This window comes from Salvelinus alpinus, chromosome 27 (genome assembly GCF_045679555.1).
Source record: "Salvelinus alpinus chromosome 27, SLU_Salpinus.1, whole genome shotgun sequence".
NCBI classification, from domain to species: domain Eukaryota; kingdom Metazoa; phylum Chordata; class Actinopteri; order Salmoniformes; family Salmonidae; genus Salvelinus; species Salvelinus alpinus.
The window spans coordinates 44,440,549-44,456,800 of NC_092112.1; the positions used below are offsets into that span (position 1 = coordinate 44,440,549).

The 16,252-nt window shown below is 43.1% G+C and overlaps 1 protein-coding gene across 11 annotated transcripts in view; it reads right to left on the reverse strand.

The window, feature by feature from the left end:
- The window catches only part of otofa (otoferlin a), a 132,794-nt gene that overhangs the window by 71,579 nt on the left and 44,963 nt on the right, over positions 1-16,252 (reverse strand). The window lies entirely within an intron of this gene.

The window sequence follows — 16,252 nt, forward strand, 5'->3', positions numbered from 1 at the left end:
AGTGCGTGAAAGTTGCTTTGTGTTTCAAATGTCATATTATGTTCAAATAGTTAAAGTACAAAAGGGAAAATAAATAAAAATAAATATGGGTTGTATTTATAATGGTATTTGTTTTTCACTAGTTGCCCTTTTCTTGTGGCAACAGGTCACAAAAATCTTGCTGCTGTGATGGCACACTGTGGAATTTCACCCAATAGATATGGGAGTTTATCATTTTTTTTTCTTTTTTCAAATTCTTTGTGGATTTGTGTAATCTGGGGGACATATGTGTCTCTAATATGGTCATACATTTGGCAGGAGGTTAGAAAGTGTAACTCAGTGTTCACCTCATTTTGTGGGCAGTGTGCACATAGCCTGTTTTGAGATCCAGGACTGCATATGGCGGCCTTTCGCAATAGCAAGGCTATGCTCACATGCTCTGTACATAGTCAAAGCTTTCCTTAAGTTTGGGTCCGTCACAGTGGTCAAGTATTATGTGTACTCTCTGTTTAGGGCCAAATAGCATTCTAGTTTGCTCTGTTTTTTTTCGTTAAATCTTTCCAATGTGTCAAGTAATTATCTTTTTTGTTTTCTCATGATTTGAGTCTAATTGTGTTGCTGTCCTGGGGCTCTGTGAGATTTGTTTGTGTTTGTGAACAGAGTCCCAGGACCAGCTTGCTTAGGGGACTCTTCTCCAGGTTCATCTCTCTGTAGGTGATGGCTTTGTTATGGAAGGTTTGGGAACCGCTTCCTTTTAGGTGGTTGTAGAATTAGATGGCTCTTTTCTGGATTTGGAAAATTAGCGGGTATTCTGCTCTGCATGCATTATTTGGTGTTTTAGTGTGTACACTTGGGATATTTTTGCAGAATTCTGCATGCAGAGTCTCAATTTGGTGTTTGTCCCATTTTGTGAATTCTTGGTTGGTGAGCGGACCCCAGACCTCACAACCGTAAAGGGCAATAGGTTCTAAAATACTGAAGTATTTTTTGCCAGATCCTAATTGTATGTCGAATGTTATGTTCCTTTTGATGGCATAGAAGGCCCTTCGTGCCTTGTCTCTCAGATCGTTCACAGCTTTGTGGAAGGTACCTGTGGCGCGGATGTTTAGGCTGAGGTATGTGTCGTTTTTTGTGTGCTCTAGGGCAACAGTGTCTAGATGCCATTTGTATTTGTGGTCCTGGCAACTGGACCTTTTTTGTAACACCATAATTTTTGTCTTACTGAGATTTACTGTCAGGGCCCAGGTCTGACAGAATCTGTGCAGAAGATCTAGGTGCTGCGTAGGCCCTCCTTGGTTGGGGACAGAAGCACCAGATCATCATCAAACAGTAGGCATTTGACTTCAGATTCTAGTTGGGTGAGGCCGTGTGCTGCAGACTGTTCGAGTGCTCTCGCCAATTCGTTGATATATATGTTAAAGAGGATGGGGCTTCTGCTGCATCCCTGTCACATCCCACGGCCCTGTAGAAAGAAATGTGTGTGTTTTTTGCCAATTTTAACCGCACACTTTGTCACGCCCTGACCTTAGAGATCCTTTTTATGTCTCTATTTTGGTTTGGTCAGGGCGTGAGTTGGGGTGGGAAGTCTATGTTTTGTGTTTCTATGATTTTCTATTTCTATGTTTTGGCCGGGTATGGTTCTCAATCAGGGACCACTGTCTATCGTTGTCTCTGATTGGGAACCATACTTAGGTAGCTCTTTTTTCCACCTGTGTTTGTGGGAAGTTGACTTTGTTTAGGGCACATAGCCTTTGAGCTTCACGGTTTGTATTTGTAATGTTTATTGTTTTGTTCGGTGTCATTTTGACTTAATAAATAAAATGTATGCTCACCGCGCTGCACCTTGGTCCACTCCTTTCAACAGCCGTGACACACCTGTTGTTTGTGTACATGGATTTTATATTGTTTTTCCCCCAACACCACTTCCCATCAATTTGCATAGAAGACCCTCATGCCATTTCTTAAAAATCAACAAAGCATGAGAAGACTTTGCCTTTGTTTTGGTTTGTTTGTTTGTCAATTAGGGGGTGCAGGGTTAATATGTGGTCTGTTGTACTGTAATTGGGTAAAAAGACAATTTGGCATTTGCTCAGTACATTGTTTTCACTGAGAAAATGTATGAGTCTGCTGTTAATGATAATGCAGAGAATTTTTCCAAGGTTGCTGTTGACGCATATCCCACGGTAATATGTCTCCACTTTTGTGGATTGGGGTGATCAGTCCATGGTTCCAAAAATTGGGGAAGATGCCAGAGCTGAGGATGATGTTAAAGAGTTTAAATTTAGCCAATTGGAATTTGTGGTCTGTATATTCTATAATTTCATTTAGGATATCAGCAACACCACAGGCCTTTTTGGGTTGGAGGGTTTGTATTTTGTCCTGTAGTTCATTCAATGTAATTGGAGAATCCAGTGGGTTCTGGCAGTCTTTAATTTGTATTTGATCATGTATATGTTTTTGCTATTTGTTCTTTGTAATAGGGACAAAAATATGGTTTACCCATACATCTCCGTTTTGGATAGATAACTCTTTGTGTTGTTGTTTGTTTAGTGTTTTCCAATTTTCCCAGAAGTGGTTAGCGTCTAAGGATTCTTCAATTACATTGAGCTGATTTCTGATGTGCTGTTCCTTCTTTTTCCATAGTGTATTTCTGTATTGTTTTATTGATTCACCAGAGTGAAGGCTCAGGTTTTCTGGGTCTCTATATTTTTGGTTGGATAGGTTTCTCAATTTCTTTCTTTTGTTTTTAATTCTTCATCAAACCATTTGTCATTGTTGTTAATTTTCTTTGGTTTTCTGTTCAAAATGTTTTGATTTGATATGGAAGCTGAGAGGTCAAATATACTATTTAGGTTTTCTACTGCCAAGTTTACACCTTCACTATTCCAGTGAAACGTTTTGTCCAGGAAGTTATCTAAAATGGATTGAATTTGTTGTTGCCAAATATAATTTTTTTATTTTATTTTATTTTTAAAATAAATTGTACCCCCTTTTCTCCCCAATTTCCGTGGTATCCAATCGCTAGTAATTACTATCTTGTCTCATCGCTACAACTCCCGTACGGGCTCGGGAGAGACGAAGGTCGAAAGCCATGCGTCCTCCGAAGGACAACCCAACCAAGCCGCACTGCTTCTTAACACAGCGCGCCTCCAACCCGGAAGCCAGCCGCACCAATGTGTCGGAGGAAACACCGTGTCCCTGGCCCGGGCGCGCACTGCGCCCGGACCGCCACAGGAGTCGCTGGAGCGCGATGAGACAAGGATATCCCTACCGGCCAAACCCTCCCTAACCCGGACGACGCTATGCCAATTGTGCGTCGCCCCACGGACCTCCCGGTCGCGGCCGGCTGCGACAGAGCCTGGGCGCGAACCCAGAGACTCTGGTGGCGCAGCTAGCAGCCAAATAGATTTTTGATAGGTTTCCACACTACTTTCCTTCCATCTATAGCATTTCTTAATATTATTCAGTTCCTTTGGCTTTGATGCCTCATGAGTATTGCTCTGTTCAAGTAGACAGTGATTTTCAAGCACACTGTGATTTTCCTGTGATCTGATAGGGGTGTCAGTGGGCTGACTGTGAACAATCTGAGAGACTCTGGGTTGATGTCAGTGATAAAGTAGTCTACAGTAATACTGCCAAGAGATGAGTTATAGGTGCACCTAGGAGTCCCCTCAAAGCCTACCATTGACTATGTACATACCCAGCGTGCTACAGAGCTGCAGGAGTTGTGACCCGTTTTTGTTGGTTATGTTGTCGTAGTTCTGCCTATGGGGGCATATGGGGGAGGGAATGCCGTCACCTCCAGGTAGGTGTCTCTCTCTCTTTCGCGCTCTCTCTCTCTCGTTCTCACACTCTCTCACTCTCCCTCTGTATCTCTCATGCTTTCCCTCTCTCCCCCTTCTCTCTGTGCCTGTAATCTCCCTCTCTCCCTCCCTCCTGAGAGATGGATGCAGTATGCAGCAGAATACTGCAGCCAAATAATAACAACTGCAGCCAAATGAAGGAACCATTAGTCAACACAGACATATAATTCAATAGAGGACAAACTTTATTGACAGAACTTAACACCAGGTTTAATCCTCACTGTCACAAATCATTCCCCCGCCAATGCAGACAGCTAGGCTTCATCTGGAAGTAGCTAAGTCTTTCCATACTGAGTACTGAATAATACATGTCCTGTTTGGCTCATAGCCAGAATACCTTGGATTATTCTCTAGTTTGGAGTATAGTTTATCTCTTTTTTCATAGAAAATAAAACCGAGGTCAACTTTTATTGCATTCATCTATTTGGTACAGGAGGATACAGGAAGACAGTCTGTCCCCTTCACTGTTCTCTCTCCTCCACCCCTTTCTTCTCTTCCACCCCATCTTCCTCTCCTCTCTACTCTGTCCTTTTGTTATCACGATGGTGATCGATACCTCGATACCTCCTCAGAAAAGTGAACGGTTTGTCGGTTCCTTTCAGCCTTTGTAACGCGTGTACAACTCCTGAATAATTGAAGAAAACCAGCCTATCATGTTCTGGCTCACTTTTTAGCTCTTCAAAAGGTGCCATTCATTATTGATCCTGACGTGCCAAACAATTTACTTTCATCTGCTTCATAATTTAGAGCAGAGGTCATCTCCTTCCTTCTCAAGTGAAATACATTTTTCTTTCTAGGTCAACCCTCAATCTCAAGTTAGCTGGCTTTAAAAAATGAATAAAAAAATGTACCTTTATTTAACTAGGCAAGTCAGTTAAGAACAAATTCTTATTTACAATGACGACCTACCTGGAAAGAATGGGTTAACTGCCTGGTTCAGGGGCAGAGCGAAAGATTTTTACCTTGTCAGCAACCTTTTGGTTACTGGCCCAACGCTCTAACCACTAGGCTACCTGCCGCCCCGGCTTCTATCGAGTAATACATTAAATTGAAGCTTAACTACGATAATAAGTGTTGCTGTTCGAAGACATGAATGCAGAGAAGATCTTGGAGTATGAGTGGGAAACAATACACAGGTTGTTTAGTATTCTCTCATAGAAATGACTGTATGCTTTACACTTGCACGTGATTTAGTTATCATCATCACATTACAAAGCAGTGCCCCCCGTTGGCCAACAGTGAGACATGAATAAAACTTGTACACACACACACACACACACACACACACACACACACACACACACACACACACACACACACACACACACACACACACACACACACACACACACACACACACACACACACACACACACACACACACACACACACAATCTCTCTTGTCTGCCACCCCTATAACACTGTGGTTATTGTTATGCCCCTGTAAAAGTTAAGAGGCAGTTTATGAGTTCTCTATGTGAGGGGCAGCTACTCTGGGGAATGACAATGACCCTCTGCACTAAAGAGCCTGATAAGGTTTCTATGTTAAAGTAGCCAATGCTTGGTTATAATATTGTGGCTACTAAATGTGAAAGTCTTGTGTAAAGAATATGTTTGGAAACATTATTTCTACTTATTGAACCCGTTATTGTTTTACAGGGAATTTATTTAATTATTTGAAGAAATTTGGATAGCTAATTCCAAATTAAAAAGTGAACTTAAAACAAGATGAAACAAATGGGTTGCATTTACATGAAATATTAGTTTGTATTTGTTAGTTATTATATTTAACCAAAGGGTAAAAGTAAGTTGAGTGTTGAAAGATTGCAACTTCAAATATAGGTTTGGTAATAATAAAATAAAACAGTTGGCATTGAATCATATATTTGGTTTCAACAAATGTCGTATTTTTCAATTGAAAAAACCTAACTCATTTAGTTGTAACCGGTTAAAGTATTTTTTGTTGTTCGTTGATCCAAAGAGTCTTTGTTTACAGTGCAGAGGAAATGAGGGATAATAGGGATGAAGGCATGATTTGCAGTCTGTGGGAGAAGAGAGGGAGGGAGACGGGGAGAGCGGAGGCGAAAGCAGAGAGAAGCTGAGTTTGGGAGCAGAAGATACACATGAATTATACAATGTGGGGGACTTTGTGGAGGAAGGATTTTATATGCTCACATCCCTTAACACAGAATAAATTGGAGGAAAAAACTTTGAGAAGCAATAAAGTTTTGGGTTGTATTAAAGTGCAGTGTTCCCCATTAGTGCAACACCGAGGTTGCATCAATGGTATATGAGGTGATATTAAAGTTTTAAAATGATGCATATAACTGGCCAGGTAAACCACTAAAGTGCGCACGTGCGTGCATGTGTGTCATCATCATCACGAAACTCAATTGTGTTTTGGTAACATGACCCGTCATCCTCCCACTCCCTCTTACCCTCCATTGCCGTGAACCAAAAGGTTATGAGTTAAAATCCCAGGTGAGGACATATTGAATAATAATTACTGTAGAAATGAACATGCACAATGTAATCATGTATGTTAATGAGGGGGAAATACAGTGTGTTCGGAAAGTATTCAGACCACTTCCCTTTGTCCACATTTTATTACGTTACAGCCTTATTCTAAAATGTATTAAAAAAAAAATTCCCTCATCAATCTACACACAATACCCCATAATGACAATGTGAAAACAGGTTTTTAGAGTTTTTGGCAAATGTATTACAAATAAAAAACAGAAATATCTTATTTACATAACTATTCAGAACCTTTGCTAAATGACTCAAAATTGAGCTCAAGTTTATCCTGTTTCCATTGATAATCCTTGAGATGTTTCTACAATTTGATTGGAGTCCACCTGTGATCATTTCATTTCATTTGATTGGACAGGATTTGGAAAGGCACACACCTGTCTATATAAGGTCCCAGAGTTGACAATGCATGTCAGAGAAAAAACCAAGCCATGAGGTTGAAAGATTGTCCGTAGAGCTCTGAGACAGGATTGTGTTGAGGCACAGGTCCCAAAGAACACTCCACCAATCAGGCCTTTATGGTACAGTGGCCAGATGGAAGCCACTCCTCAGTAAAAGGCACATGACAGCCCGCTTGGAGTTTGCCAAAAGGCACCTAAAGGACTCAGTCGATGAGAAACAAGATTCTCTGGTCTGATGAAACCAAGATTGAACTCTTTGGACTGAATGCCAAGCGTCACGTCAGGAGGAAACCTTGCACCATCCCTACGGTCAAGCATGATAGTGGCAGCATCATGCTGTGAGGATGTTTTTCAGTGGCAAGGACTGGGAGACTAGTCAGGATCGAGGAAAAGATGAACAGAGCAAAGTACAGAAAGATCGTTGATGAAAACCTGCTCCAGAGTACTCAGGACTTCAGACTGGGGCAAAGGTTCTTCACCTGCCAACAGGACAACGACCCTAAGCACACGGCCAAGACAACGCAGGAGTGACTTCGGGACAAGTCTCTGAATGTCCTTGAGTGGCCCAACCAGAGCCCGGACTTGAACCCGATTGATCAGATCATGACAAACAAGATTCTCTGGTCTAATGAAACTAAGATGAAACTCTTTGGCCTCAATGCCAAGCGTCACGCCTGGAGGAAACGTGCCACCATCCCAACGGTGAAGCATGGTGGTGGCAGCATCATGCTGTGGGGATGTTTTTCAGCGGCAGGGACTGGGAAACTGGTCAGGATCGAGGGAGAGATGAACAAAATACAGAGATATCCTTGATGAAAACCTGCTCCAGAGCTCTGAGGAACTCAGACTGGGGCGAAGGTTCACCTTCCAACAGGACAACGACCCTAAACACACAGCCAAGACAATGTAGGAGTGGCTTCGGAACAAGTCTGAATGTCCTTGAGGAGCCCAGCCAGAGCTCGGACTTGAACCCGATCGAACATCTCTGAAGAGACCTGAAAATAGCTGTGCAGACATGCTCCCCATCCAACCTGACAGAGCTTGAGATGATCTGCAGAGAGGATTGGGAGAAACTCCCCAAATACAAGTGTGCCAAGCTTGTAGTATCATCATATCAAATCAAAATGTATTAGTCACATGCACCGCATACAACAGGTGTAGACCTTACAGTGAAATGCTTACTTACAAGCCCCTAACTAACAATGCAGTTTAAAAAAAACGAATAAGAAAAATAAATAAAAGTAACAAGTAATTAAATAGCAGCAGTAAAATAACAATAGCGAGACTATATACAGGGTGGTACCGGTACAGAGTCAATGTACGGGGGCACTGATTAGTTGAGGTAATACAGCTGAAGTCGGAAGTTTACATACACCTTAGCCAAATACATTTACACCCAGTTACACCCACATTTAATCCTAGTAAAAATTCCCTGTCTTAGGTCAGTTAGGATCACCATTTTGTTTTAAGAATGTGAAATGTCAGAATAATGGTAGAGAGAATTATTTATTTTAGCATTTATTTCTTTCATCACATTCCCAGTGGGTCAGAAGTTTACATACACTCAATTTGTTTATGGTAGCATTGCCTTTAAATTGTTTAACTTGTGTCAAACGTTTCGGGTAGCCTTCCACAAGCTTCCCACAATAAGTTGGGTGAATTTTGGCCCATTCCTCCTGACAGAGCTGGTGTAACTGAGTCAGGTTTGTAGGATCCTTGCTTGCATACACTTTTTCAGTTCTGCCCACAAATGTTCTATAGGGTTGAGGTAAGGGCTTTGTGATGTCCAATCCAATACCTTGACTTTGTTGTCCTTAAGCCATTTTGCCACAACTTTGAAAGAATGCTTGGGGTCATTGTCCATTTGGAAGACCCATTTGCGACCAAGCTTTAACTTCCTGACTGATGTCTTGAGATGTTGCTTCAATATATCCATATAATTTCCGTTCCTCAAGATGCCATCTGTTTTGTGAAGTGCACCAGCCACTCCTGCAGCAAAGCACCCCCACAACATGATGCTGCCACCCCCGTGCTTCACGGTTGGGATGGTGTTCTTCGGCTTTCAAACCTCCCCTTTTTCCTCCAAACATAACGATGGTCATTATGGCCCAACAGTTCTATTTTTGTTTCATCAGACCAGAGGACATTTCTCCAAAAAGTACGATCTTTGTCCCCATGTGCAGTTGCAAACCGTAGTCTGGCTTTTTTATGGCAATTTTAAAGCAGTGGCTTCATCCTTGCTGAGCAGCCTTTCAGGTTATGTCGCTATAGGACTCGTTTTACTGTGGATATAGATACTTTTGTACCTGTTTCCTCCAGCATCTTCACAAGGTCCTTTGCTGTTGTTCTGGGATTGATTTGCACTTTTCGCACCAAAGTACATTCATCTCTAGGAGACAGAACGCGTCTCCTTCCTGAGTGGTATGACGGCTGCGTGGTCCCATGGTGTTTATACTTGCATACTATTGTTTGTACAGATGAACGTGGTACCTTCAGGCGTTTGGAAATTGCTCCCAAGGATGAACCAGACTTGTGGAAGTCTACACTTTTCTTTCTGAGGTCTTGGCTGATTTCTTTTGATTTTCCCATGCTGTCAAGCAAAGAAGCACTGAGTTTGAAGGTAGGCCTTGAAATAAATCCACAGGTACACCTCCAATGGACTCAAATGATGTCAATTCGCCTATCTGAAGCTGCTAAAGTCATTACATAATCTTCGTGAATTTTCTAAGCTGTTTAAAGGCACAGTAGTGTATGTAAACTTCTGACCCACTGGAATTGTGACACAGTGAATTATAAGTGAAATAATCTGTCTGTAAACAATTGTTGGAAAAATTACTTGTGTCATCCACAAAGTAGATGTCCTAACCAACTTGCCAAAACTGTAGTTTGTTAATTCGAAATTTGTGGAATGGTTGAAAAACGAGTTTTAATGACTCCAACCTAAGTGTATGTAAACTTCCATCTTCAACCTTACATGTAGGTATAATTATTAAAGTGACTATGCATAGATGATAGCAACAGAGAGTAGCAGTGGTGTAAAAGGGGGGGGCGATACAAATAGTCTGGGTGGCCATTTGACTAGATGTTCAGGAGTCTTATGGCTTGCGGGTAGAAGCGGTTTAGAAACCTCTTAGACCTAGACTTGGCGCTCCGGTACTACTTGCCATGTGGTAGCAGAGAGAACAGTCTATGACTAGGGTGGCTGGAGTCTTTGACAATAGGGCCTTCCTCTTAGACCGCCTGGTATAGAGGTCCTGGATGATGCTTGGCCCCAGTGATGTACTGGGCCGTACCCGCTATCCTCTGTTGTGCCTTGCAGTCGGAGGCCAAGCAGTTGCCATACCAGGCAGTGTTGCAACCAGTCTGGATGCTCTCGATGGTGCAGCTGTAGAACCTTTTGAGGATATGAGGACCCATGCCAAATTCCGCCATAAGCAAACAAGAAAACGCTCACCCAGAGGTGTCTCTCCAAGTAGCCGGGGACTTTAATGCAGGGAAACTTAAATCCATCTTACCAAATTTCTATCAGCATGTTGAATGTGCATTGCAGTGCTAGAGGCGTTACTACAGATCCAGGTTCATTCACGGGCTGTGCCACAACTGGCCGTGGCCGGGAGTCCCATAGAACGGTGCACAATTGGCCCAGTGCGGTCCGGGTTAGGGGAGGGTTTGGCCGGGGGGGTTTACTTGGCTCATCGCGCCATAGAGCTCCTTGCGTTATTTCCGGTCACAACTTGTAGACTTGTTTACGTGCTGCTGTGCGGTTTGTTGCTAACCTTACTTTGCTACCTGCCAACTTTACGGTTTTTACTTTTTAATTATCGTTTTATATTTAAATTTTTTCCCTCGCTCAACTTTTTTCATTCAACTTTTTCACTCCGGACGCTTTATCTGGACGTGGTTCATCAGGACCTCCACCAGCCAAAGCTAAGTAGTAACATTAACATTATGCCTTCTAATTGCAGTCACTGTACTCATAATATACAGGAGAACGATCGCCTTATGGCAAAGATAGCCGTGCTGCAAGCCCAGTTTCAGACGCAATCTTTAGGTAAGGGTAATTTAAGTGTAGGAAAGGATGAAACAGCGTCTGTGCCACCAATAAGTACAGATAGTAGTATAAATCCCCTCGCACAGTCCCCGCAGCCGGACAATTTTCTCATGGCTTCTGGAAGGAAATGCTGTAGGAATGCTCAACCGATGTCGCTCATTCAGCCGACAGAAACTTTCAACCGGTTCTCCCCATTAAGCAACGGGTCGGAGTCAGAGGCCGAGCCTTCTCTGGTCTCTCCTCCTCCCATTACGGGGTCTAAGACGCCGAAGCCTCCCACCATTAGCTCTGACAAATTGAAAACCCTAGTCACTGGTGACTCCATTACCAGTAGTATTAGACTTAAAACGAATCATCCAGCGATCATACACTGTTTACCAGGGGGCAGGACTACCGACGTTAAGGCTAATCTGAAGATGGTGCTGGCTAAGGCTAAAACTGGCAGGTTTAGAGAGTACCAACAATGTTAGAATGAAACAGTCATAGGTCACCAAGCACAACATAGCTTCAGCGTGTAAATCAGCGAGAAAGATGTGTCAGCATCGAGTAATTGTCTCTGGCCCCTTCCCAGTTAGGGGGAGTGATGAGCTCTACAGCAGAGTCTCACAACTCAATCGCTGGTTGAAAACTGTTTTCTGCCCCTCCAAAAATATAGAATTTGTAGATAAATGGCCCTCTTTCTGGGACTCACCCACAAACAGCACCAAGCCTGGCCTGCTGAGGAGTGACGCACTCCATCCTAGCTGGAGAGGTGCTCTCATCTTATCTACGAACATAGACAGGGCTCTAATTCCCCTAGCTCCACAATGAGATAGGGTGCAGGCCAGGCAGCAGGCTGTTAGCCAGCCTGCCAGCTTAGTGGAGTCTGCCACTAGCACAGTCAGTATAGTCAGTTCAGCTATCTTCATTGAAACCGTGTCTGTGCCTCGATCTAGGTTGGGCAAAACTAAACATGGCGGTGTTCGCCTTAGCAATCTCACTGGAATAAAGACCTCCTCCATTCCTGTTATTATTGAAAGAGATTGTGATATCTCACACCTCAAAATAGGGTTACTTAATGTTAGATCCCTCACATCCAAGGCAGTTATAGTCAATGAACTAATCACTGATCATAATCTTGATGTGATTGGCCTGACTGAAACATGGCTTAAGCCTGATGAATTTACTGTGTTAAATGAGACCTCTCCTCCTGGTTACACTAGTGACCATATCTCCCGCGCATCCCGCAAAAGCGGAGGTGTTGCTGACATTAACGATAGCAAATTTCAAATTACACAATAAAAAACGACTGCTTTTCATCTTTTGAGCTTCTAGTCATGAAATCTATGCAGCCAACTCAATCACTTTTTATAACTACTGTTTACAGGCCTCTCGGATCTTGTAGTCATGGCAGATGGCATTTTTGGTGACTTTAATATTCACATGGAAAAGTCCACAGACCCACTCCAAAAGGCTTCGGAGTCATCACCGACTCAGTGGGTTTTGTCCAACATGTCTCCGGACCTACTCACTGCCACAGTCATACTCTGGACCTAGTTTTGTCCCGTGGAATAAATGTTGTGGATCTTAATGTTTTTCCTCATAATCCTGGACTATCGGACCACCATTTTATTACGTTTGCAATCGCAACAAATAATCTGCTCAGACCCCAACCAAGGATCATCAAAAGCCGAGCTATAAATTATCGGACAACCCAAGGACGTCATAGTGCAAAATTCTGTTAACCACCTAACTGAGGAACTCAATTTAAACTTGCGTAATACCCTAGATGCTGTCGCACCCCTAAAAACAAAAAACATTTGTCATAAGAAACTAGCTCCCTGGTATACAGAAAATACCTGAGCCCTGAAGAAAGCTTCCAGAAAATTGGAACGGAAATTGCGCTACACCAAACTGGAAGTCTTCCGACTAGCATGGAAAGACAGTACCGTGCAGTATCGAAGAGCCCTCACTGCTGCTCAATCATCCTATTTTTCCAACTTAATTGAGGAAAATAAGAACAATCAAACATTTATTTTTGATACTGTCGCAAAGCTAACTAAAAAGCAACATTCCCCAAGAGAGGATGGCTTTCACTTCAGCAGCGATAAATTCATGAATTTCTTTGACAAAAAGATCATGATCATTAGAAAGAAAATTTCGGACTCATCTTTAAATCTGCCTATTTCTCCAAAGCCCAGTTGTCCTGAGTCTGCACAACACTGCCAGGACCTAGGATCAAGGGAGACACTCAAGTTTTTTAATACTATATCTCGACACATTGATGAAAATAGTCATGGCCTCTAAACCTTCAAGCTACTTCCTGTTCTTGACCCTCCTATGTTGAACATAATAAACGTCTCCCAATCCACCGGATGTGTACCAAACTCACTAAAAGTGGCAGTAATAAAGCCTCTCTTGAAAAAGCAAAACCTTGACCCAGAAAATATAATAACTATCGGCCTATATCGAATCTCCCATTCCTCTCAAATTTTTTTGAAAAAGCTGTTGCGCAGCAACTCACTGCCTTCCTGAAGACAAACAATGTATACAAAACGCTTCAGTCTGGTTTTAGACCCCATCATAGCACTGAGACTGCACTTGTGAAGGTGGTAAATGACCTTTTAATGGCATCAGACCGAGGCTCTGCATCTGTCCTAGTGCTCCTAGATCTTAGTTCTGCTTTTGATTTTACTGCTAACCTACAAAGCATTACATGGGCTTGCTCTTATCTATCTTTCCGATTTGGTCCTGCCGTACATACCTACACGTACACTATGGTCACAAGACGCAGGCCTCCTTACTGTCCCTAGAATTTCTAAGCAAACAGCTGGAGGCAGGGCTTTCTCTTATAGAGCTCCATTTTTATGGAATGGTCTGCCTATCTATGTGAGTGACGCAGACTCTCGACCTTTAAGTCTTTATTGAAGTCTCATCTCTTCAGTAGGTCCTATGATTGAGTGTAGTCTGGCCCAGGAGTGTGAAGGTGAACGGAAAGGCACTGGAGCAACGAAGCGCCCTTGCTGTCTCTGCCTGGCCGGTTCCCCTCTCTCCACTGGGATTCTCTGCATCAATATCTACTACGGCGGTTGAATCCCTGGCTTACTGGTGCTCTTCCATGCCGTTCCTAGGAGGGATGCGTCACTTGAGTGGGTTGAGTCACTGACATGTTCTTCCTGTCCGGGTTGGCGCCCCCCCTTGGGTTGTGCCGTGGCGGAGATCTTTGTGGGCAATACTCGGCCTTGTCTCAGGATGGTAAGTTGGTGGTTGAAGATATCCCTCTAGTGGTGTGGGGGCTGTGCTTTGGAAAAGTGGGTGGGGTTATATCCTGCCAGTTTGGCCCTGTCCGGGGGTATCGTCAGACGGGGCCACAGTGTCTCCCGACCCCTCCTGTCTCAGCCAATATTTATTCTGCAGTAGTTTATGTGTCCGGGGGCTGGGGTCAGTCTGTTATATCTGGAGTATTTCTCCTGTCTTATCCGGTGTCCTGTGTGAATTTAAGTATGCTCTCTCTAATTCTCTTTCTCTCTCTTTCTCTCTCTCTTTCTCTCAGAGGACCTGAGCCCTTGGACCATGCCTCAGGACTACCTGGCCTGATGACTCCTTGCTGTCCCCAGTCAAATCAAATCAAATTTTATTTGTCACATACACACGGTTAGCAGATGTTAATGTGAGTGTAGCGAAATGCTAGTGCTTCTAGTTCCGATCATGCGGTAATATCTAACAAGTAATCTAACAATTTCACAACAACTACCTTATACACACAAGGGTAAAGGAATGAATAAGAATATGTACATAAAAATATAAGGATGAGCGATGGCCTAACGGCATAGGCAAGATGCAGTAGATGGTGTAGTAGATGAGTACATTATATACATATGAGATGAGTAATGTAGGGTATGTAAACATTATATAAAGTGGCATTGTTTAAAGTGGCTAGTGATTTGAGTCAGTATGTTGGCAGCAGCCACTCAATGTTAGTGTTGGCTGTTTAACAATCCGATTGCCTTGAGATAGAAGCTGTTTTTCAGTCTCTCGGTCCCAGCTTTGAAGCACTTTTCAGTTCACCTGGTTGTGCTGCTGCTCCAGTTTCAACTGTTCTGCCTGCGGCTATGGAACCCTGACCTGTTCACCGGACGTGCTACCTTGTCCCAGATCTGCTGTTTTCAACTCTCTAGAGACAGCAGGTGCGGTAGAGATACGCTGAATGATCGGCTATGAAAAGGCAACTGACATTGACTTCTGAGGTGCTAACCTGTGATTATTATTATCTGACCCTGCTGGTCATCTATGGACATTTGAACATCTTGACCATGTTCTGTTATCACCTCCACCCGGCACAGCCAGAAGAGGACTGGCCACCCCTCACAGCCTGGTTCCTCTCTAGGTTCCTTCCTAGGTTCCGACCTTTCTAGGGAGTTTTTCCTAGCCACCGTGCTTCTATACCTACATTGCTTGCTGTTTGGGGTTTTAGGCTGGGTTTCTGTACAGCACATTGTGACCAGCTGATGTAAGAAGGGCTTAAAAATACATTTGATTGAAATTTGATTGATAGCGATTCCTTGTGACGGGCCGGGTGCCTGAAGGCTGAACGTCGGTTGGACAGTGTTTAATCCGACACATTGGTGCGGATGGCTTCCGGGTTAAGCTGGTGGTTGTTAAGGAGCACTGTTAGGCGGGTCATGTTTTGGAGGAATCGTGACTCTACCTTGCCTCTTCCGAGCCCGTTGGATAGTTGCAGCGATGAGACAAGATCGAAATTGGGGAGAAAAAGGGGGATAATTTTTTTATTTATAATAATAAATAAACAGCCTCCAAAGTTAGTGATGATGTATCTGTAATAAGAATGTCAACAGTTAACCGTGCCTAAAAGAAATGTGGTCTGTAGGTTCATTTGTATAATTGGAATTAAATGAGTCCGTGCTTATTTTTGTTATTTCTTCGTGTATCTCATTTATCACATGCACACGCATACAGAGCCTACTTTGAGCGGAATATAATCTGTAATCATAGAGATAGATAGAGATATAGTATCTACTGTATATACTGTATCCGTGTTTCTACTTCATCCTTAAAGTCTCTGCCTTAGCGTCTGAGTGGTTGAGCTCAGGTGTGACAGATGCAACCATTAGCATACGGCTCTAATACAATTTCATTACTGCCTCGCTCCACTCTATTAGAAACCCCTTCAGATGCTGCACTGCGGTCCGCAGCCTATCCCACATACAATTGAATCAATCTATCACCTCATAGTCAAGAAGCGTTAGGAGCTGATTGCCTATCTGAAGTACCTTTAGCTAGATTATTGTGTGCATTATATCCGTCTGAGGATGGCAGGAGAAAAGTGATGGAAGGGTTATGGTGACCTTCCCTCAATGTTCCAACTCTTAGTTAGATCCTGGTTAGTGTGGTGGTGTGTGGCAGTGTTGTGTGTATTATTATTCCTC